This window comes from Phyllostomus discolor, chromosome 14 (genome assembly GCF_004126475.2).
Source record: "Phyllostomus discolor isolate MPI-MPIP mPhyDis1 chromosome 14, mPhyDis1.pri.v3, whole genome shotgun sequence".
In the NCBI taxonomy this organism is placed as follows: domain Eukaryota; kingdom Metazoa; phylum Chordata; class Mammalia; order Chiroptera; family Phyllostomidae; genus Phyllostomus; species Phyllostomus discolor.
This window is the reverse complement of record NC_040916.2, coordinates 25464765-25465273: the sequence shown is the minus strand read 5'-3', so window position 1 is coordinate 25465273 and position 509 is coordinate 25464765.

The following is a 509-nucleotide window of genomic DNA, read 5'->3' as shown; positions in this document are numbered from 1 at the left end:
TGAAAAGGCACCACATTCACACGCACGGTTTGCAGGGTTGAGGACAGAGGGAAAGCTCTTTCTGGGGCAGTGGCGGGGGGGGGGTGATGTTAGCTAGAAGACCTGGAAAAATCCTCATTGTACCAATCAGAAACTCTCTTTAGAAAGTGTGCTGTCGGCCTGACCAAAGGCAACAGCGTTTCTCGCTTTCACCAGCTGGCCGGCCGTCAGGCCCCCGGGCCTGCTTTCCGGGAGGAGCGCCGACTCTCATTCGAGAACTCGGAGGTTAAGGCGTGTGAGGCCGGCGCTCACAAGGGCTCGGGCGGCGGAAGCTGAGCTGCCGTGTGACCGAGCTGACGCAGGCGCACGTAGGCACACGGTGTATGCCCTGAGTGCCGCCACGGCGACATGCATGTGTCAAGGACCCGGGCGGATCTGCTGGTCGTCATGCTACATGGACCCTGGCATGCATGCTGGCACGTGTGCCTTCTACGTGCCCAAACCCTCAGAGACTGAAACAACCAACGGAC